This window comes from Periplaneta americana, unplaced genomic scaffold (genome assembly GCF_040183065.1).
Source record: "Periplaneta americana isolate PAMFEO1 unplaced genomic scaffold, P.americana_PAMFEO1_priV1 scaffold_24, whole genome shotgun sequence".
In the NCBI taxonomy this organism is placed as follows: domain Eukaryota; kingdom Metazoa; phylum Arthropoda; class Insecta; order Blattodea; family Blattidae; genus Periplaneta; species Periplaneta americana.
The window spans coordinates 978474-1002308 of NW_027185505.1; the positions used below are offsets into that span (position 1 = coordinate 978474).

General features: G+C 42.0%; 1 non-coding gene across 1 annotated transcript; it reads right to left on the reverse strand.

Annotated features, from left to right (window-relative positions):
- Window positions 1-1918: 1918 nt before the first annotated feature.
- Window positions 1919-2037, reverse strand: LOC138693858 (5S ribosomal RNA). The gene has a single exon (XR_011330544.1). It is a non-coding gene; the product is annotated as a 5S ribosomal RNA (ribosomal RNA).
- Window positions 2038-23835: the final 21798 nt, after the last annotated feature.

Here is a 23835-nt window from a genome sequence, read left to right on the forward strand (position 1 = left end):
CAGTTGATAGAGCAGCTAACATGTCCATCCATTAAAATCAACTTCGCTCTCTGCTGGTCCATCAGTATATTTTATTGTTTCATCCATAACCTCGCCAACATTAGGGAACCCAGCAGGAGGAGCATAAAAATCCTTTGCCCGAGTAAGCACATTCGGTGATCAATAACCCGCCTCGAGTTTTTTCAATCTTGTAACAACATCAACTACCATGTGTGAACTTTTGCACACTGTAATCTTATAAATTCCGTTCTTATCTGCTAACGCAGGGAACTGAGAGCTACTATGCAACCAATGCAGTTCTCGCTTTGTGGTTAGGGCACCACTTTTCCCTTTCAGATGTTGCATGTGATGTCCCATATCTTGTAGGAGAGATTACAGCGAAATGGGATTCGGAACGACTTCAGAATACTGCGTAAGTAATGCCGACATTGCATTATTAAGTGATTGGTTTTCGGTGCAAAGTTTTTCTTCTTTAAGTGCGAGTATTTATTAAATACGTTCCTCGTATATAAGAACTAACGCGGTATTCTGAAGTATAGCGCGGGATTCATTCGAAACCTTTCATTAATATTCGTACAATGATACGAACGTGGCCGGAAAATTCTACGTTAGGCCTAAATGCAAAATCTTCGTCTGAGTCGCTAGAACTACTCAATAACATCACAACTGCTTCAGTGTAATTCTTAATGGTACCCTGTTACTATAAAATTGATTTTATACATATGTGTTTATTTTTTTCATTCACAATTAGAAGCTATTTCAACAGGGCTACTGTAGAAAATGTGCTAACTTCACTAGTAAAGTTTAGTTTACACGTTTGTAAAATTACTCCTTCGTTGTGAAACAAACATATCACTTGTAAAGAGCGCAAAATTTCATTCGTAAAGATTTGATTTCCTTTGTACAGTCCACCTTTACAAACAAAGATTGTGAAACAGAAGTTTACAAACAGAGTTCACAATTTCCAAAGATTGTAAACTTTGTGAAACACCCCACTGGTGAATCAGCACGCCGAGCTCGATCGAAATACAACCAGTTACTATTATTTCCCTATCGTTTTTTGACATTTGATTCCGCGTCCTACCTCTTTCATTCGTTACTAACCAACAACGCCAATAGCAGAAGGTAACGCAAAAACAGTCACCGGTTCCCCGATGCATGGCTTTCTCTCTCAATGTCAACTGAGAGTTAAAAATATTCATTATAATATGCACTTTCCACTCACTCCTCAGAATGTCTTCTTTATTTTTATTTATTTATTTTTTAAGATATGTGAGCTACGTACTGTATGTCTGATGTTTTGCCATCGTACATTCAAATATTTATATTCACTGTACAGTACAGCGAACTGTTTATACTTACTGTACATGCTATAACTACTTCTCCCAACTCCGCTATTGCTATATTTCCTAAACTAAACGCTGATATTGAAATAACGCCTGGTCTGATAATGCAGTCTGTTTAAATTTCTACCGACCAAGTTCTGCCCTTCATCATGGGAAAACAACGAGCTTCTTTAAAGGATACAACTACTAGGACAGAGATATTTTCATTATGGAATTTGTACTACCCACTGAAATGTAGTAACTAATGGGATTTTAATTAGCCATATATGTACAGTATATTACATTCTTTACCTAAAATGTCTCTAACTTCTAGGGAGAGCGCGAGGTACGTTCACAATCCCCTGAATACATATTCCCTTCTTCGAGAAAACGCAGAGAAGTGAACCGTCTCATATGAATATGCTACCAGTCATAAGTTTCAATACGGAGCTGCAAGTACTTAAGAATTATCAATTACTCTACAATTATGCAGCGGCGTCATCATCCAAGCTATAGCTGGAATAGGGAAGGGAACATAATATCCCATAAGTCTTATTAGAACACGCTGGAAATAGTGACGTAAAAAAAAAAATCGCCAACGGCACGTGGTGTTCCCAAGCGGTCACCCATCCAAGTACTGACCACGCCCAATGTTGCTTGACTTCGGTGATCGGACGAGAACCGGTATTTTCAACATGGTATGGCCGTTGCCGATGAAACTGCGTAATCTGTAGGCACTTGAGGACGATGGGATTGGGGTGCACTCGATAAAACCTGCACTCGCTCACACACACACGTAAACTGCCTGCTTAGACTCTGTACCTAAATTACCAAGCTCGTTGGATGTCATTGGGATAGATGATAAATCTATCTATCAACGGCAGTTTGGTTACGTTTCAACGTCACACACTGCTGGATTGACACGGGATTAATAAAACAGCTAGTCGGCATTCTAAGTTAAGCCACAGGTGGATTGTTGTTCAACAGCGGAGCCTCCTTTCAACCACATGGTTGTGGAACTGTAGTCGGATTTTCGACATCATTTTCATGCCATACTACGGAACTTCACACAAACTTCAATTCACTTCTTGCACCGGCGGCTACTACGAATGGACTGAAGCTCGCTACTGACTAGGGGGGGGGGACATTTGTCTCTTGATGGATTACGTGACAGATATATAAAGTATCAGTCGTATGTTATGAACCCGAGTTTCAATAAAGATAGATTACCCGTATGTCCACAGATTCTCAGTAGTGGCCTGCGGAAGGATTATGCCCGCGGTCGACAAGTTACCTTCTAAGTTGTTTTCCCTCAACAATTAATGCTGCCAAGTGAGTAGGAATGACACCGCGCTCTCATATAAGTCGTACGAAACTATTAAGGAAACGAATTTGCCTCGTGGATCCAAGTCTCCCATGGACTGCCTATAATGTATTATCTATCCTAGAAGTGTTATCGGGGTGATTATTTAAATTTTCACTCGGTGGGAACCGCTGTTGTTCTTCATTCATCTACTCTGTTATGAATAACTTGTGGCCCTTAAAAGGGCCGGTTGCTGATTCCCTAGCAAGCACTCCCGCTTACTTGGAACTAGTGTATTTTGTGACGGCCTTGGTCCCTTCACTGACGGCGTGCTTGGCCAGCTCACCGGGTAGCAGGAGACGGACGGCTGTCTGGATCTCCCGACTGGTGATGGTCGACCGCTTGTTGTAATGCGCGAGCCGCGAAGCTTCCGCGGCGATGCGCTCGAAGATGTCGTTAACGAAGCTGTTCATGATGCTCATAGCCTTTGAACTGATTCCCGTGTCTGGGTGAACTTGTTTCAGAACCTTGTAGATGTAAATGGCGTAGCTCTCCTTCCTCTTGCGCTTCTTCTTCTTATCGCCCTTCGAAATATTCTTCTGGGCCTTGCCGGCCTTCTTGGCAGCCTTTCCGGAAGCTTTGGGGGGCATGGTGCTCGTCTGATGATGAGCCCGGAGGGAGAAAAATATTTAAGTCGCAGGGACAATGCCGTACTGCCTTCCCAGTGCGAGCCAATAGAAACAGCGCAAACGTTTGTGACTTTACGATTGGTCCGCTGTCGATTATTGACGTTGGCGTAAAAGTGAAGGTTAGGGGGCCCCTTGTTCGCATTTTCACAAAAAACCCGAACACCATATCGACACTTCTCAGCGATGGCCTCCGACTGTGGGGCAGAACATATCATTGTGAACCACCCAAACTAGGAAAACGCCATATTCCATGCAGGAACTGTCATCAGTATCTGCATGAGAAGAAAAACTGCACAAACCCCGCAGTTTGTTTTCACTGTGGGAACATTGGCACTTCCTGTGCACATAAAGATCGACCACATCATTGCGCCACCTGTAATAGAGACGGACATTATACAGGACAGATGCACTGTCCACTATATCCACGCGAAATCCAACTCCCCGATGAACCTACCTACAGACCATTCATTAGGAAACAAAATATTGATTCGCCACTTAAACCCAGCCAAATGACACCCCCAAACCAGCCCCCGTCTCTTAACACAATAAATTTCCCAACCCTCAACTCCGTCGACAGCGACATATCCAACATACCAAACGAAACCACCAACAGTCCCAAACCCCACACATTTGCTCAGATCTTGGCAACACCACAAAAAACCGACAGAAATGATCTACCCACCCCCCAACAAATCGCCAACTTTATAGATGAACGTATCGCCATCCACATAACCCGCATTGAAAAATACATTGACGAAAAAATCAATCAAGCCATCAACAATTTAACACAATTTATCACAGCCACAACAATAAACACGACCCCACCCTCACGACTCGAAAATACCACAGCCACTATAAATGCCACAGCCAAAAAGACCATAAATAGAAAAGTCAGCGTTGCACCTTATGGAAACAATATAGACGTAATAATCACGCCCATAGTCCAGAAAGTCCAAACTATGATAGGTGGCGCAATAGAACGAGCCCTGGCGGATTACCAATCCCTACCCTGCCCCTCAGGAAATTCACGGCACCTAGACACCACAAACAGCCTCTCACCAACAACCTAATACCACTATAATAGCGTCCATCCTACTTCGACATGACATCACGATAATTCATTGCAATATTAGGCACCTGTATAACAACAGAACGGAACTCACTCACCTCATCCAAGAGCAAAAACCCGAAATCATATGTTTAAATGAAACCCACCTTCGAGACAAAGACCGCTTTACTATGAGAGACTTCACTATATATCGACGCGACAGACCTACGATAGGAGGAGGAGTTATGATTATGACTAACAAAAACTTGACAACAACTCAAATTCCCCTACCCCTTCACCTCGACGACCAAGAATGTGTAATAATTCAAATCCACATAGGAAATTCTCGCATGCATGTGGCTTCTTTCTACTCTCCGCCAGCTAATCCACTCCCATCCACACTCCTGCGTTACCTTCACACCCTTCCAAATGTCATAATCACCACAGATATCAACGCCCACCACCCCTTCCTCCATGATAACAATCGGAACACCAAAGGCAACCACCTAGTGACGCTCTTACCCAGTCTCAACCTAGTACAAGTTCCACTCCCTGCCCCCACACGCCTACCAACTCCTACTCAACAATTTACAACTCCTGATAAAATATTCATCTCTCCCAGATTACATAACCGACTCATCAATACTCTAGTCCTTCCCCCTCTAAATTCAGATCACGCACCCATACAAATTAAACTTGCCTGCCCCTTTTACCGCTCTCAACCCGTAAACGAAGCTATATACATGCGAGATTATCGTAACGCTGATTGGCAGAAATTCAAAGATTACATATCTAAATCACTCCCTCATTTTCCAATCACGAAACACGAAGACTTAGACACCGCAGAGACTTTGTTTGTACAGGTGCTTAATGAAGCTATTCAAGACTCAATACCACAAAAACGATATACCACTGACCGTCGCCGTGCACTACCTCCAGACATCTTAAAAATCATAAAGACAAAAAGAGCAGCACACAGACTCTACATGCGCACCCATGAAGATGAAGACAGACGCCTCTACCGCTCACTACAAGAAGATGTCAAAGACGCTATACAGAGATACGAGACGCGACGATGGGACAAATTCATTCAGAAAGTCGACAAAGACAGACTAAACGCTCCCAAGCGATTTTGGGAAACCATAAAGCGTATTAGGGGCAAGTACCAATATACTTCCCACCCATTACGCAACAGACAACAAACGATTATTGACACACCAGGCAAACTGGAAGCCTTCCGACAGTTTCTATCCAACACGCACACAACACCTATACATCCAGATTTCGACCAAGATCATTACCATTTCATCACAGATCATATCAATAACCATCATATCCTCTATAATCCACTCCCAGCACCAGCACCACGATCAACCGACGACCCCATCATTGATGACATCACCATACTAGACATCTCACTTGCCCTCCAAACATGCAAGAACTCAGCACCAGGACCTGATGGTATCACATACCAAACACTTAAACAACTCCCGCCGACAGCCCTTAATTTTCTTGCTGGTCTTTTCACCCTCTCTTTGAAACTTGGACACGCTCCGACACGCTGGAGACATTCACACATACTTCTATTTCCAAAACCTGGTAAAGACGCCTCAGACCCCGCCAACTACCGACCCATAAGCCTCACCCCGACTATTGCCAAGTTAATGGAGAAAGTACTCGTTTCACGCTTGCAGGTTTACCTGCGCGACCGAAATATGATTCCCGATTCTCAGGCGGGCTTCAGACCGGGAGTCCAGCCGACTGATCAGCTGATACGGGTACTTACCCCCATTGAGGAGGCCTACTCTAAACGACATTACTCAATCTTGGTAGCGCTCGACGCCAGACGAGCCTTTGACACAGTATGGCTGGACGCCTTGCGATATAAATTAACAAACATGCAATTTCCGCACGAAATAACACGCTGGATCTCCAGCTTCCTGAATAACCGATCTGGCCAGGTCCGTCTTGGCAGACAAGATCTGTCCCGCACCTTCCAAATCGAAGCAGGAGTTCCCCAGGGCAGCGTGATTTCCCCCCTGCTCTATAACATATATGTATCTGACATCCCTCAACCCAACAACAATCAAGTGGGCCTGGCACAGTTTGCTGACGATGTTGCTTTCTGGGCCACCCATCCCCGCTTACGATCCGCCAGGGTACTAATAGACAACGCCCTGAGACAGTACACTGAGTGGGCCAACACCTGGAGAATTACCATCAACACCGAAAAAACCCAAACCTGTGTCTTCCGCCCCTCTTTAAAATCACGAATCACAAACAGACAACACATTACAATCGGACAAGCATTAATACCACTCCAACACAAAGTAACATATCTAGGCATTCCACTCACATCAAAACTCTCTTGGACTACAATAGCGCAAACAATATGGGACAAATACAACAAAGCCACTAAAGCAGTAAGCTACCTAAGCGGCATTAGACGACAAGGCTGCCACGCCAACACATTACTACACCTATATAAAGCACTGGTTCGATCCCAGTGCACCTACTCCTCCTACTTTCTATTGCAATCTTCACCCTCAACACAAAAGAAATTTGAGTCCCGTGAAAGGAAATTATTGCGCCAGATATTTCGACTACCCAAACATACCAGAAACGACACAGTATACATCCACACCAAAACGAAACCACTCTCCACACACCTAATCCGAACAGTCACTAAATACACACACTTCGCACTACGTCGCTCATACACACAACATATGTTTAACAATCCTCCACACACCAACAAGAACACAACCATTGAAAAACTCCTACAAGCCTATCAAGATCACTTCAATCCACAAAATAACCATTAAACTCTCCCCCTCTCTCTCCCTCTCTACAAAACCCCTCGTCTCCCGAAGTCGGCTCATTCGCGGTCTGTCTCCCATAAATACCCCAAAAGAATGCCATCGTTGAGGAATGCACATACATGTCATAGACCAGAACCCGACACATACAATTAATAATCCACTTTCATCTACAACGAGAGGAAATCGAAATCAAATACCCCACCCACAACATAACGTACCAGCGAACATCTCTCCGACTGCTGGATAGCTGAAGTCAAAATGCCAACGCACAAACACAAGGATAACAACAATATAAACAAATTGTGACTGCCCTCACCACTGCTTAGTGATGCATGATAGCTATCGTTGAATAATTAACAGTAAATAAATACATTCAAAATTCACGCAAGCCCAGTAAATAATTTACATCACAAACAGTTCATGGTCACTCCTCAAATAACAACAAATCAGAACTTAAAATCTGCTTCTTAAATCTTCTTTCTTACTTTCTACCCACCTGTCTTCTTTCCACGTCTCAATCTCAATCTCATAAAAGCCCTAAATATCCAACATTCTATTAACACTGCACTCACAAGCACTCACGGTCGAAGAGGGCATTGTAATGTAAGACCCTAAAACGACCGCTGGCTCTGCCAGCAATCAACTCTGACACCGGGCGAGGCGTGAGATAGCTGCATGGCAGAGGATTGATCAGTCGCGCTCCGCATCGTACTGTGCATCGGGTGCGGACCGTACGGGAACACGCCCGAGGCGAAAAGTGAAGGCCACCGTTTTGCTTATAATACCGGGCGCGGACCGTACGAGAACACGCCTGAGGCGTATTTGTATACTTCAGAGAGAAACCCTTTAGTTGCGTGTTTTCTTTCCAGTGAGAACCGAAACAGTGGGTAGGTCTATTCAGTGTTCGTGTGTGTGTACTCTTCCGTAAAGATGTAGCTACGAAGGAACCTCTACAGTGTGGCCACTGAGTAGTGATCAATAGTGCTAGAGAAGCCGTACGCAAGTGACCAAACTTTCAAGACTGTGTGTTTTTGTGCCATTGCCTCGAGTGAATTCTTCAATTGTTAACATCTCTAGTGTGGTGCTAGTGTACGGACCACTAGTTAACCGATCCAGATATACAGTGCTCTCCGCTTAACGATAGGACGTTACTGCGGAAATTTCCATCTAGTTGTAGCGCACCTTTACTACAAATATTGTTCCAGTTAGAGAGAAGCCAACACAGTGTAGCATACCGAGTGACTGACAATTTGGGCGTGTATTAAATCTTATATCACGTCAAGTGTATTCGAGTGCAAGACATTTACTATGCGTGCAGACATGTTTCACTCTCTCTGCTAGTGAAAACTAAACAGTGCTCTGTGTGCTCATAGTACAAAACAATTTAACGTGCAGTGAGTGAACCAACTAAGTAGTGTCAACGAAACTTTACACTCCAAATATTCTCCTTTGTCTTTTCATTTCTGGACTTAGTTTAACCTTTCTTATCTCTTTCTCCAATATATACCTCAAATGCCGCAGTGCCAATTACAGTGTTTAGTGCTACGTATTACATCTTCAACCAAATAGTGCATCATAACTCCAACACAAATCAAAAGGAGGAGCCACCATGAATAACAACAACCCTGAAAGCAGAGCAACACAACCAGCAGATAGAGGTAAGGGCAGTCACAACTCCTCAAAAAACCGCTCTCACTCCGCTGAGGATTTGTCAGTAAACACTCCATCCACTGACAATCCTTTTCCAGGTCTAATACACCAGCAGTCGCCGCCTGACGCTTTCACAGAATCAGAGGCAAACACAACCCTTATAATATATAATTATAGTGCCTCAGAGCTCAAAAAAGTTCTAAACCAAATTCGTGTGCATGTTCGCTGGTATAAACACCATGAACACCTACTTATTATAAATTTCCATACCCGAGCTCACCTCTCAAAATTTACACAGTACATTCCACCCTCAATTCTTGGGCCTAGTGATAAAACTCAGTACATGATTCCGGAGCAAGCTAAATTGCAAGCTCCTTGGCTCTCACAACCCGCTCAAAGACAATACAAACCAAATGCAGCTACCAAAGAAATATCTGCCCCTACCGCAAAAACTCCACTCAAAACAAATAACAGAGAACTACGATACAGACTAGAAAATCTGATATCGTCTCTGCCACTTCCCTCTCAAAGCACCACAGTACACCAAGACCTACAATCCCCCGTATCACCAATCCAAACGAATCCTAATTTTGCCCCCAATCAAATCACGCCACAACCTTCCACATCAAATGCAAATAATAAAACCACTCCTAGCAAAGACATTCGAATATCACAAACGCATCCACCCCCTGCTGCAACTCAAATTGACTCACGCGTAGCTATGCGTATCAATAACCAAGATCTACACAAAAACAACCCCACCATCATATATCAAAATTGCCTAAAAATTCAAATCACACCACCTCGACAAACCTGGTCGCAAAAATTCAGTTCAACAACTCTTATTTTCGAAAACCAAGAGCACTTAGATAAATTCATCTCCTCCTACCCACCCAACACTTTCGGACCCAACGCAGAATATGCAATTAAAATTAACAGACAGAACAGAAATACGGAGAGTGCTCAATCTTACGCCAAAGAAACCAATCTAGTTGCTACTGGAATCTCCCCGGAAATAGATACAGAAACAGTGTCAGCTGCTATGACAAACATCAACTTAGAACACACTAGGATCACAAGAATAAGAAATAGCTACGGACCAACGCCCCTTGTTCGCATTTTCACAAAAAACCCGAACACCATATCGACACTTCTCAGCGATGGCCTCCGACTGTGGGGCAGAACATATCATTGTGAACCGCCCAAACTAGGAAAACGCCATATTCCATGCAGGAACTGTCATCAGTATCTGCATGAGAAGAAAAACTGCACAAACCCCGCAGTTTGTTTTCACTGTGGGAACATTGGCACTTCCTGTGCACATAAAGATCGACCACATCATTGCGCCACCTGTAATAGAGACGGACATTATACAGGACAGATGCACTGTCCACTATATCCACGCGAAATCCAACTCCCCGATGAACCTACCTACAGACCATTCATTAGGAAACAAAATATTGATTCGCCACTTAAACCCAGCCAAATGACACCCCCAAACCAGCCCCCGTCTCTTAACACAATCAATTTCCCAACCCTCAACTCCGTCGACAGCGACATATCCAACATACCAAACGAAACCACCAACAGTCCCAAACCCCACACATTTGCTCAGATCTTGGCAACACCACAAAAAACCGACAGAAATGATCTACCCACCCCCCAACAAATCGCCAACTATATAGATGAACGTATCGCCATCCACATAACCCGCATTGAAAAATACATTGACGAAAAAATCAATCAAGCCATTAACAATTTAACACAATTTATCACAGCCACAACAATAAACACAACCCCACCCTCACGACTCGAAAATACCACAGCCACTATAAATGCCACAGCCAAAAAGACCATAAATAGGAAAGTCAGCGTTGCACCTTATGGAAACAATATAGATGTAATAATCACGCCCATAGTCCAGAAAGTCCAAACTATGATAGGTGGCGCAATAGAACGAGCCCTGGCGGATTACCAATCCCTACCCTGCCCCTCAGGAAATTCACGGCACCTTGACACCACAAACAGCCTCTCACCAACAACCTAATACCACTATAATGGCGTCCATCCTACTTCGACATGACATCACGATAATTCATTGCAATATTAGACACCTGTATAACAACAGAACGGAACTCACTCACCTCATCCAAGAGCAAAAACCCGAAATCATATGTTTAAATGAAACCCACCTTCGAGACAAAGACCGCTTTACTATGAGAGACTTCACTATATATCGACGCGACAGACCTACGATAGGAGGAGGAGTTATGATTATGACTAACAAAAACTTGACAACAACTCAAATTCCCCTACCCCTCCACCTCGACGACCAAGAATGTGTAATAATTCAAATCCACATAGGTAATTCTCGCATGCATGTGGCTTCTTTCTACTCTCCGCCAGCCAATCCACTCCCATCCACACTCCTGCGTTACCTTCACACCCTTCCAAATGTCATAATCACCACAGATATCAACGCCCACCACCCCTTCCTCCATGATAACAATCGGAACACCAAAGGCAACCACCTAGTGACGCTCTTACCCAGTCTCAACCTAGTACAAGTTCCACTCCCTGCCCCCACACGCCTACCAACTCCTACTCAACAATTTACAACTCCTGATAAAATATTCATCTCTCCCAGATTACATAACCGACTCATCAATACTCTAGTCCTTCCCCCTCTAAATTCAGATCACGCACCCATACTAATAAAACTTGCCTGCCCCTTTTACCGCTCTCAACCCGTGAACGAAGCTATATACATGCGAGATTATCGTAACGCTGATTGGCAGAAATTCAAAGATTACATTTCTAAATCACTCCCTCATTTTCCAATCACGAAACACGAAGACTTAGACACCGCAGAGACTTTGTTTGTACAGGTGCTTAATGAAGCTATTCAAGACTCAATACCACAAAAACGATATACCACTGACCGTCGCCGTGCATTACCTCCAGACATCTTAAAAATCATAAAGACAAAAAGAGCAGCACACAGACTCTACATGCGCACCCATGAAGATGAAGACAGACGCCTCTACCGCTCACTGCAAGAAGATGTCAAAGACGCTATACAGAGATACGAGACGCGACGATGGGACAAATTCATTCAGAAAGTCGACAAAGACAGACTAAACGCTCCCAAGCGATTTTGGGAAACCATAAAGCGTATTAGGGGCAAGTACCAATATACTTCCCACCCATTACGCAACAGACAACAAACGATTATTGACACACCAGGCAAACTGGAAGTCTTCCGACAGTTTCTATCCAACACGCACACAACACCTATACATCCAGATTTCGACCAAGATCATTACCATTTCATCACAGATCATATCAATAACCATCATATCCTCTATAATCCACTCCCAGCACCAGCACCACGATCAACCGACGACCCCATCATTGATGACATCACCATACTAGACATCTCACTTGCCCTCCAAACATGCAAGAACTCAGCACCAGGACCTGATGGTATCACATACCAAACACTTAAACAACTCCCGCCGACAGCCCTTAATTTTCTTGCTGGTCTTTTCACCCTCTCTTTGAAACTTGGACACGCTCCGACACGCTGGAGACATTCACACATACTTCTATTTCCAAAACCTGGTAAAGACGCCTCAGACCCCGCCAACTACCGACCCATAAGCCTCACCCCGACTATTGCCAAGTTAATGGAGAAAGTACTCGTTTCACGCTTGCAGGTTTACCTGCGCGACCGAAATATGATTCCCGATTCTCAGGCGGGCTTCAGACCGGGAGTCCAGCCGACTGATCAGCTGATACGGGTACTTACCCCCATTGAGGAGGCCTACTCTAAACGACATTACTCAATCTTGGTAGCGCTCGACGCCAGACGAGCCTTTGACACAGTATGGCTGGACGCCTTGCGATATAAATTAACAAACATGCAATTTCCGCACGAAATAACACGCTGGATCTCCAGCTTCCTGAATAACCGATCTGGCCAGGTCCGTCTTGGCAGACAAGATCTGTCCCGCACCTTCCAAATCGAAGCAGGAGTTCCCCAGGGCAGCGTGATTTCCCCCCTGCTCTATAACATATATGTATCTGACATCCCTCAACCCAACAACAATCAAGTGGGCCTGGCACAGTTTGCTGACGATGTTGCTTTCTGGGCCACCCATCCCCGCTTACGATCCGCCAGGGTACTAATAGACAACGCCCTGAGACAGTACACTGAGTGGGCCAACACCTGGAGAATTACCATCAACACCGAAAAAACCCAAACCTGTGTCTTCCGCCCCTCTTTAAAATCACGAATCACAAACAGACAACACATTACAATCGGACAAGCATTAATACCACTCCAACACAAAGTAACATATCTAGGCATTCCACTCACATCAAAACTCTCTTGGACTACAATAGCGCAAACAATATGGGACAAATACAACAAAGCCACTAAAGCAGTAAGCTACCTAAGCGGCATTAGACGACAAGGCTGCCACGCCAACACATTACTACACCTATATAAAGCACTGGTTCGATCCCAGTGCACCTACTCCTCCTACTTTCTATTGCAATCTTCACCCTCAACACAAAAGAAATTTGAGTCCCGTGAAAGGAAATTATTGCGCCAGATATTTCGACTACCCAAACATACCAGAAACGACACAGTATACATCCACACCAAAACGAAACCACTCTCCACACACCTAATCCGAACAGTCACTAAATACACACACTTCGCACTACGTCGCTCATACACACAACATATGTTTAACAATCCTCCACACACCAACAAGAACACAACCATTGAAAAACTCCTACAAGCCTATCAAGATCACTTCAATCCACAAAATAACCATTAAACTCTCCCCCTCTCTCTCCCTCGTCTCCCGGAGTCGGCTCATTCGCGGTCTGTCTCCCATAAATACCCCAAAAGAATGCCATCGTTGAGGAATGCACATACATGTCATAGACCAGAACCCGACACATACAATTAATAATCCACTTTCATCTACAACGAGAGGAAATCGAAATCAAATACCCCACCCACAACATAACGTACCAGCGAACATCTCTCCGACTGCTGGATAGCTGAAGTCAAAATGCCAACGCACAAACACAAGGATAACAACAATATAAACAAATTGTGACTGCCCTCACCACTGCTTAGTGATGCATGATAGCTATCGTTGAATAACTAAACAATAAATAAATACATTCAAAATTCACGCAAGCCCAGTAAATAATTTACATCACAAACAGTTCATGGTCACTCCTCAAATAACAACAAATCAAAACTTAAAATCTGCTTCTTAAATCTTCTTTCTTACTTTCTACCCACCTGTCTTCTTTCCACGTCTCAATCTCAATCTCATAAAAGCCCTAAATATCCAACATTCTATTAACACTGCACTCACAAGCACTCACGGTCGAAGAGGGCATTGTAATGTAAGACCCTAAAACGACCGCTGGCCCTGCCAGCAATCAACTCTGACACCGGCGAGGCGTCGTTCTTGTAGTTAAACAGCTGCAAGTAGGAGTAGCATCATGTCGGGTCGTGGAAAGGGAGGCAAGGTGAAGGGAAAGTCAAAGTCTCGATCCAGCCGTGCTGGGTTGCAGTTCCCGGTAGGCCGTATCCACCGTCTTTTGCGTAAGGGCAATTACGCAGAGCGAGTTGGTGCCGGTGCGCCAGTCTACCTGGCCGCGGTGATGGAGTACCTGGCGGCCGAAGTTCTCGAGTTGGCTGGCAACGCAGCTCGTGACAACAAGAAGACTAGGATCATTCCTCGTCACTTACAGCTCGCCATTCGCAACGACGAGGAGCTGAACAAACTCCTGTCCGGCGTCACCATCGCCCAGGGTGGTGTGTTGCCCAACATCCAGGCGGTTCTCCTCCCGAAGAAAACCGAGAAGAAGGCTTAAGCCCCTTCTCCGTAAAACGGCCCTTTTAAGGGCCCCACTAACCTCACAAAAGTCAGAAATAGCCAGTATTGTTAATCCTCTCTCACGGCTTCGTAATGTAATTTCATTACGCGTGTCAACTTTCTCTCTCTCTCTATACCGGTGGGCTGATTTAATATCATCATTCTGTAATTTTGTGCTCTGAACGATGTCGTTGTCCCAGGTTCGCACTGAAGTACTTGAAACCGTTGTACATTTACTAGGCTATTGTGTGATAACACATTATACTGATGCATATAGAAAGGTTTCATTATTATTATATAATTTAACACAATACGAATTAAATTAGATGATGATGCCAAAGTACATAGTTGGCTTCGAAATTTATGTAATATATTTCTATCATATTAGAGTAATGGAGATTATCGTGAAAATAATCACAAGTCCCCTTCTTTGGTGCCCATCGTGGTTTTAGACATATACGTTTGAATATACTAGTTTACTTTACTACATACTACGAATGAAACTAATTTTGAATAAGAAATCGATAACTGGTGAACAACTTACGGCGTTATAATAGAGTTCCTAATGCGTTTGTTTGTTGGTGCACATATTGGCCGCACGCGCAGGAACCCCAATACTGAGATGATGACATGACCTTCTCGTAGGAATCGAAGGCTTTGACAATTTGCGTTCGAATTTCCCCTCTCTCTGTCGTTTCGTTCGAACCGAAATGACGCAAGCTATACGTGGAAGTTGTCTGACAGGACGAAGTCCTGTGTTCTGACATGCGATGTGTACCTCTTCTCCCCAGTGTTTACCACACTGGATTCCTATGACCTAAAAGTTGGCATTGCAAAAACGTGGTGATGTGATGTTCAGTATGTGTCAATCCCCTCGGTTCCTTGTTACGGTCTGGTGAGCATTGCCTACCTGCGTTGTCATATTACCCACCAATTCTTCGGACAGTGATTATTGACTTACAGAAGTTTACAGTAACAGGTAACATAATCCGAGGAGCAAGGCTTCACAGAGGAATCCGGTCTTTCCACTTGATATACCAAGCGTTGGGGTCAGACCCATTTGAAAAACGGAGAGGCATTTCTTACAACGTCTTTTGCTGATACTGAAGTGCCCCTACGAAATAAGTTCTGTTTTCCGCACTGGCCTGTTGAGCTAGTGGTCACACAGTAAAGGTGAATTAAATTAATCTCGACAACTACTGCCCTTTTTAGACGGATTTTATGGCCCTGAAAAGGGCCGTTTTGCCGACGGATTCGGCAGCAGACGTGTGTAGGCAGTCTAACCGCCGAACCCGTAGAGAGTCCTCCCCTGCCTCTTCAAGGCGTATACCACGTCCATGGCCGTGACTGTCTTCCGCTTCGCGTGCTCGGTGTATGTTACAGCGTCACGGATTACGTTCTCCAGAAAGACCTTGAGAACACCTCTCGTCTCCTCGTAGATGAGGCCGGAGATACGCTTTACGCCTCCACGTCGGGCGAGACGACGAATGGCCGGCTTCGTGATGCCCTGAATATTATCTCGGAGAACCTTCCTGTGGCGCTTCGCTCCACCTTTGCCAAGACCCTTGCCTCCCTTGCCGCGTCCAGTCATGTTGCTCGTGTGACGAAGGTTAAAAGTGATCTCGACGGCGGGTCATTTTTTGGTTTATATACTAAAACCCGCGGACCAATCACATTACGGAAGGGGCGTGGCTTCTCAACGGGCGAAGACATAAATACCCCTCTTGGGGGCAGCGGGGGCGACTGTATTGCGTCAACTTGGGTTGCGAGGACTAAGGAGTAAGCGATGGCACGTACGAAGCAAACTGCGCGTAAGTCCACGGGAGGCAAGGCTCCACGAAAGCAGCTGGCAACGAAGGCCGCTAGGAAGAGCGCACCGGCTACTGGAGGCGTGAAGAAACCCCATCGATACCGCCCTGGTACAGTTGCTCTTCGCGAGATCCGTCGTTACCAGAAGAGCACCGAGCTCCTCATCCGCAAGCTGCCTTTCCAGCGCTTGGTGCGTGAAATCGCTCAGGATTTCAAAACCGACCTCCGTTTCCAGAGCTCAGCCGTAATGGCCTTGCAGGAGGCAAGCGAGGCATACCTCGTCGGTCTCTTCGAGGATACCAACCTTTGCGCCATCCACGCCAAGCGCGTGACCATTATGCCCAAGGATATTCAGCTGGCTAGGCGCATCCGCGGCGAGAGGGCTTGAATTAACAAAGGTACTCCTGCCCGCAAAAAGGCCCTTTTCAGGGCCACTAGTTATTTCTCGGAAGAGCCGGTTGTACCGTACTCCAGGTCTCGTTCCTACTACCCTCAGTTCAAGGTCACCTCAATAATATAAATGGTTTCTCCCTTTCCATTCCTCACCGTATCAGCATTTTCCCACAGCCTGTTTGACAAATATCGCAATGTATCCTATAGGTTAATAAACAATTTTTTAATAGAACGATGGATAACAAAGTTTCTTAGGAAAATTAAAAAAAAATTTCACAGTTCTATAATATTGCACATTATATATATTTACCAAATTAAGGGTTAACGCCGCCGGGACGAGTGATCCTCCGTCCGACCGATCACAAGCGCCAAGGCTCAAAGTGGTCCAGAAAGCAAATCTAGCTGGACTAAAAATGTGACATATTTCCATGAAACTTCGCACTATAGTCACTACTGTATAAGAGGAGAAACTACCCCTTTATAGACGATGCGTTTTGACAAAAATTAGTGACTTGTCTCATATATAATATATTGTTTTAATGAAACTTTACACAGTACTTACATGTAGCTCGTTTATACTATATTGGATACAAAATGTGATTATGATTGTATAAGAGTAGCTACTTGTCTCCTATCTAACATTTTTTACTTTCACGAAACTATAACTGTGACTCATTATTTTCGATAGTACAGACGTGGTCTGCTTAGGAAAGGACAAGCGGAAGACTGTGACCTTTGTGACCTCGGGTGGGTATTACGATAACATTTATAACCGTCACCCTGATAAGCATCCGAGCAGCTTATTTCAAAAAGGAGTTTGAATACAAACAATTCCTTCAATCTACTACGATTATTACAATAACTGATTTCATTAATCTCCTCTCTTCTTTAGCAAAATATAAATTACCTTCAATTGGTCGATTCAGCAAACTTGTTCATAAAACTTATCGCTATTGCGTCACGTTTCGCAATTTTTCTAAAGTAAAAACAAAAACACGAACAAACGCCTACTCCTTTAACCTCATCGCTCTCTTATCTCTAGAATCCCGGGGGGTTGAGAACCTGAATTCTCTGTGGTGTGAAACAAAGCAACCCGCAGGAGCAATGACACGTTCAATTGTCCTAATAATAGAAAAAAAATTACACGTCATTTAGTGTATTCAGAACATTTTTACAGGACCGTGTAGGATATTCACTCTCCTGTCGAATAGTTTCGGCGGCTGGTAGGCGATACGCATTAATTAAAATAATACTTGCGTACCTTGTTCAGGACAGTGACTGTGCTACTTTCTTTCTTTCTTTCTTTCTTTCTTTCTTTCTTTCTTTCTTTCTTTCCTTTATTTGTAGCTTATTGATGACACCAGATGCCATAACGGAAATGCCGTGATGGTATGTTTGTTTAATATTCAAAATCAAGTGACAGACGCTATTTGACTTTGCGGTGGAGGGGATAGGGACCTGATCTCGGATGTTCCGAGAGATGCCGGCGCACAGTTGTCCAGAACGCAAAACTATGTAAGAAAATCAACTTCATCATAACCGAAGTTTAAGTAATATCTAGGCTTAAACAAAAGCTAGGCATTGTGCACAACAGCATACAAAACATCAATATCAGTAAGAGGTGGGACAAAACATGAGTTTTTTTTTTAAAGTCACGCTCTTCAGTTGATTTTTGTTCGTGGGGTCAGTGGCTGTTTTATACTGTTAAACCTTCCCTTATGGAGGTCATAGGACAAGATGTGTACTTTCATTTAATACGCGAAAAGCAATCTATAATACGTTAGCATTCATTTAATTGGCACGTTTACTGAGATTTGTGCAACTAGTTTTTTTTTTTTTTTTTTTTTTTTACGACATATTTAACAGGCTGTGCATTACAAGTAAACCTGAGTTAACTTTCAATTCTTCTACCCACACATTAATCAAATATTAAACTCTATACGGCTTAAAATTTAGCTGCTACATCCTGCAAACTTAGATGTTATATTCATCTCTTGGTGGCGCTTTACGAATTCGACAGCAGCCACTTTTCAGAGTCTGGATGAAGGAGCTTAATTTCTCCAAGAAAAATTCAACACTTCTTGAACATATAATGAACAACTAAATTATGGAGTATATCCATGAATCTAGCATTTTGTTACCAACTGCGAAAAATATGGCAGGCTAGTCATCTTTTAGGAGCATAATTTCTATTAAAACATTAAAAATTATCAGAAAAACTAATTTTTCCCTAATTCCCTAATTACACGAGCATAATTCGTTTTTGCATAGATGCGTATAAAATTTCATGGAAATATGTTACATAGGGGAGAAATTATTAACTCTGTATAAATGTAGCCTCTAAACACAAGAAGTAGATTCCCATATAAAAACCATTATCTGAATTTATGCTACCTGTAACTATACTGTGTGAAATATAATGTAAATATTTCAGTTAAGATAGAAATTATTAATTTAGTCTATAAAGCACTTCCGATACAACTCTTCACACAATAATAATAATAATAATAATAATAATAATAATAATAATAATAATAATAATAATAATAATAATAAATAATTCTGAGCTTCAGTGCAAGAACTCTTTAACCCTCACACAGCTTGTTCTGAGAAAAATCAGTATTAAAGAAATTTATACACATTAAACAAATTGTAATGCTATATGTTGTCATGTCTCTTCTATCCCTCACGTGGAAACTTAGGCTTACACAGCAGCAAGAATAAGATAACAACGTTATTATCATCTGTCCTTTTATGGCTATACAGTTTTTGCAGTGAACTACAGAATTATTAACTATTATTATTACAGACCTGTTATTTTTTTCACTTTTTTCACACACACACACACACACACACACACACACACATCTATTATACTAAACATAAACCCACAAGAGAAAACAATACTTGTATTAACTGTAAACATTTTTCTTCCTTTCTTTATTTTTAGCAGAATCCTCCATTTCACCCTTTATCTCACTAGATGCGCTTCCCGCAGACATTCTTCATTATATGTTTCACACACCACTTCGTAACACTTGCAGCGGTTGACTTTTGTTTTCTTGTCTTTTTCTCTAGGGTATATTGTACATAGTGCTCGGTATCGGTGCTCGTTCACGTGATATTTTACCTTTGTTTTTCTTGCTAACTCCTGCCAATTTTTCTGATATTTCCCGTAGTTGATTGGTCAAGTACTGCGGATTGATTCCCGGTTATAACAAACACACCTACACTACATTCCAATGATTTCTGACTCGTTACTGCACATTTTAGAAACACTGTACGAAAGCACACACAGTCTCTCGTAAATCAACAGGTTACAACAGAGACTTACACTTGCAAACGCGTGGGGATTTCAGAAAATTTCTTACTATTTCAGTACCTTTAACTGTACAACAGATTTTGTTTTCTCGAAAAAGAAAGGTCAACGTTACTATTGACAAAAGACAGAAACGTACGATTACAATACCTTTATTTTAAACAATCTTAGAGGTGGTCTGGGAATTCCTAAACTCACCACGCGACTACTTAACCCTAGACAGGTAATCATCACTGTACTCATGTTAAAGGTAAGCATTCGTAATTTTTACTACTCACATTTTAATTAACTGAAATCAACTCAATATCACACATTTAACAACTTTTACACATTTCGTAGCCATTAGTGTTCATTTAATTTTAAGTTTGTCATAAAGTCTTTACGTTCATGTTATTGTCCTATTTACAATTAGTGCAAACAACAGCGCGATGTTCTCTGCAGAACCCCTTTTTGCAAAGTCCACAAAATGTTGTCATCATTCTCCTCTTCTTTGCAGGACATTTATAGCAAACAGTACGTTCACCATCTGGCTGCATTACCTGGCATTGTTGTTGCACAGCAATGTTCAGATGTTCTTCAATTGTTGCCCGCAGAGATCGGTGTAAAGTAGGACGTGCAAAGCGGTGCTGCATCCACGGTTTTGTCAGCTCTTCACACAATTGGAAAATGAATTGTTTTCTTGATATTGTTTTCTGAGTTCTTCTAACTATAAATTATCCATGAATTTATACTTGCAATATTTAGCATGTTGTAAAATATTGCTAGTGGCCAGCGCCTCGTCTTTCTATTGCAGGAAAGATTGTGGCACATTTGACATAGTGTATCTACACCACCTTTAGTCCCATTGTAAATAATAATAATAATAATAATAATAATAATAATAATAATAATAATAATAATAATAATAATAATAATAAAGGCTTTACATATAACGTGTTGCTTACTGTTGTCATTGCAGTCCACGTCGGTGGGGGTGGGGGGGTTTCTTTCTCCTCCTCCTTCCTCTAGAAAGAGCAGTTACCAGGGTCTAAGGAAGTGAATGCCCTTTTCTTTCTGGGCTCATCCCTACATTTGTCTTAGCTCCTTAGGGAAAACCACGGAAAACCCTCAGGCTTGCGAATAGACTGAATGAATGAGAGGAGAAACTTTAAAGGTACGTGAAAACACGTCCATGCAAGGGAGTTGGGACTGTGAAAAATTGAATATGTGAAATCCAAGACTGTATTTGCCAGGCGAGCAAAGAAGAAGAAGAAGAAGAAAGGCTTACGTATGACGTGTGGCTTACTGTTGTCATTGCAGTCCGCGTCGGCCAGCGGTGGGAGGGGGGGGGTCAATATACCTGCACATATCAGTTCAAATTATAAAAACCTCTTAATGCTACTGCGGTACTATTCCATTGCCGAACACAATATGAAGAAATTAGCAGATCCCTGAACTGAACTCTTATTACTCTGAAATTACCGCGCAGTACAATTATAGCTATGACGCATTGCAAGCGTTAGTCACCATATCGATTTGCTAAGCAAATTTTATCCCTTTAGAGCATGTCCCCCCCCCCTCCTCCTCCATATCAGCCAACAACATACTGGATGAAGAAGACTCCTGCAAAAGGGACGAATTAAGATTTAATTTTATTTTAATGATAGACTAACATTGCAAAGTTCCAAAATAATTTTTTGCATTCCTTCATTACACTAGTCGTACAAAATTGCGGTCGTATCTCGTACTATCTATACTAATAATAAATCTGTAGCCGAAATTTTTCTGGTAAGTTTCGATTTTCCAAAAGTAATTGGTCCTAACATATATAATTAACCACCCTGAAACCGAAAATCGCATTTTTGAAAATTTTGTTTGTATGTCTGTCTGTATGTTTGTTACCTTTTCACGCGATAATGGCTGAACCGATTTATATGAAAACTGGAATATAAATTAAGTTTGTTGTAACTTAGATTTTAGGCTATATGGCATTCGAAATACTTTATTTAAAAGGGGGGTTATAAGGGGGCCTTAATTAAATAAATCGAAATATCTCGCTTATTATTGATATTTGAGAAAAAATGTTACATAACAGATGTTCCTTTAAAAATGATTTCCGTTAAGTTTTATTTTTTTACAACATTTTGATAGGACTGATATTTAATGAGATAAATGAGTTTTAAAATTAAAATAACGCTATCTAAGACGGTGCAATGAATTAAGAACAAATGACTTCGTCTATAAGGGGCCTTGGACAACAACAATCGAAACAGGGGCCTTGGACATCAACAAACAATCGAAAGCTATTAAACATAGCCTACAGGGAATGTTTCTGTGTTTGTATGAAGTAATATCACAAGCTCGTAAATTAACTGATTTGTATAATTAGTTATTATTTCACCATTGGAAACTGTAGTTTCTCTAGATGGACATAATGCTATAATGTTATTACAGTAACGTCTGAGTAAATCGAGGACAGGTAAGATTAAAATAGCTTCTTATGCACAGAAAATTTGATAGGCTATTTTGTACATTCGTTTTCTGTATTTCTTAAAATAATATTTATGTACACGCATTTTAATCTCAGAGAATTAACGAACAACGAGAGTGTATTGATTTAGTATGCAGTAATAGTACTTTAGCTTGGCAATCCATTATTTTAATAATTCATATTTTAACTATGCTCAATTGAATCGTGTTAAAATACATAAAATATATATGCAATAAATGCAGTGCTAAAAAAAAATTGGGTAATATGCGAAGCAGATTATCTTGCGCTGTTGTAAAAGTTGTTCCATGGATCAGTCGTCCTATTTTAATTATGTAATTACTTTATATTTATTTCTAACAGGTGGAGCGGAGCGAACGGGTACGGCTAGCTAACAATAAGTGAGAACTTACAATACAACAACGACAACAACAACAACAGCTGATAATCTGAAAGGGAACATAGTAATTTGGGGTGAATTAAAATGCAGCTTCCATTCGTTTAAAATTTCTTTAAATTTTAACTAAATATTAATGTAGATATTACCTCTAAAGGTAAATGGGGGCATGTTTCACAACGCTAACAAATTACAAATTAACAATATACAATTAACAACGGAAATATTACATATGCTTGTTAACTGTGTTTCACAATGCAATCTTATTCACTTGTATGTTTTAACGAACTTTACAAAATCGGCGAAACAAACTTACAAATACGCATAATTGGTTGAACAAAATCGCCAACGACAGTTTACAAAAATCACTAAGGATCAGAGGTAAAGTAGCTGTAATTTTAGAACTATCGATGGACATGTTTATATTTTTTTATATATATTTTATTTAGATTTTGCTACATCGGCGACAACGGAGTTTCGCGGCATGCAATTGGTCGAGCATACCAATGCATTAATTAGCCTACGACTTAACTGACGAAAGTTAGCGCGAAATTCATTCAAATAATTGATAAATAATGGATTTGACCCACGTAGTTATATGCAGTTGATAGAGCAGCTAACATGTCCATCCATTAAAATCAACTTCGCTCTCTGCTGGTCCATCAGTATATTTTATTGTTTCATCCATAACCTCGCCAACA